The following is a 1,034-nucleotide window of genomic DNA, read 5'->3' as shown; positions in this document are numbered from 1 at the left end:
AAAAAAAAAAAAAAAAAAAAAAAAAAAAAAAGAAAAGAAAAAGAAAGAGAGAGAGAGAGAGAGAGAAAGAAAGAGAGGGGAGGAGAGTTCCTGGAAAAAAGATCCATCAAAGCCATTAGGTACATAAATGCATCTTCCCAGGGGAGCTTGCCACACTTGATGAGGTAGGGGAGGTTGCAACAAGTGCCTCAAGCAGCTTGGCTCCTTCCCCAGCCTGGCAGGCAGGATGTGGAGCAAGGGGATAGAGCAGCTTTCCCTTGGATCCTGTGGATTTAGGACTTTTCACTCAGGAGGAAGAGTGCAAATTTCATGGTAGTACCACAGAGCTGTCCTACAGCTTTACCACTCTTGCTACCTGGCGTGCTCATGGGCCACTTGCAGAGACCCAGCTCCTTGCCCTGGCACAGGCAAGCTAGAAAGGGGCTGCTGGGAAAAAGCTGTGGAAACCTGGGGTCAAGAAAGGTCTCTGCTCCCCACACAGGAGCCTGAGCAGGTCCTGTCCCTGCCAGGGACTGCTGCCAGGAGCAGCTCATGCCTGGCCACTTCTCCCCCTTCACCTTCTTATCTTATCAGAGCTCTGCAGCTTGAAGGGCAATGGGAGGGATTAGAAACCAGCCAGAAAGAGTTCAGTGACTATGCTGTGCCAGCCAAGCTTCCACCTCCCAGCACCAGCCCCCTGCTCCTGCCTGTGAGTCCCAAGCCTCAGGCCAATAGGCCAATACCACCAGCCCTCCCTTTTTAGGGAGCCAGCCCAGAGGAGCTATTTCTTTGAGGGCATTCCCACCCAGCCAGGCAAGAACATGTCCACTCAGGAAAGCACCACATTTAAAGCTTAAAAAAAAAAAGAAAGAAAAAAATGTATTTCCACACTCTCAGATATTCAACATAGTTTATGCAGAAATATAAATAGGATCTCAACATAGTTTACACAGAGATAGGAACAGAATCAGACTTGGAAAACTTACAGGAGAACTTACAAGAGAAAAAAATAAAATAAAATAAAATAAAATAAAATAAAATAAAATAAAATAAAA

The sequence above is a fragment of the Rhea americana genome, unplaced genomic scaffold, assembly GCF_003343005.1.
Source record: "Rhea americana isolate MKP2758 unplaced genomic scaffold, rheAme1 scaffold_368, whole genome shotgun sequence".
Classification (NCBI taxonomy): Eukaryota; Metazoa; Chordata; class Aves; order Rheiformes; family Rheidae; genus Rhea; species Rhea americana.
The sequence above is the reverse complement of the archived record's forward strand: the minus strand, read 5'-3'. Positions refer to the sequence as shown.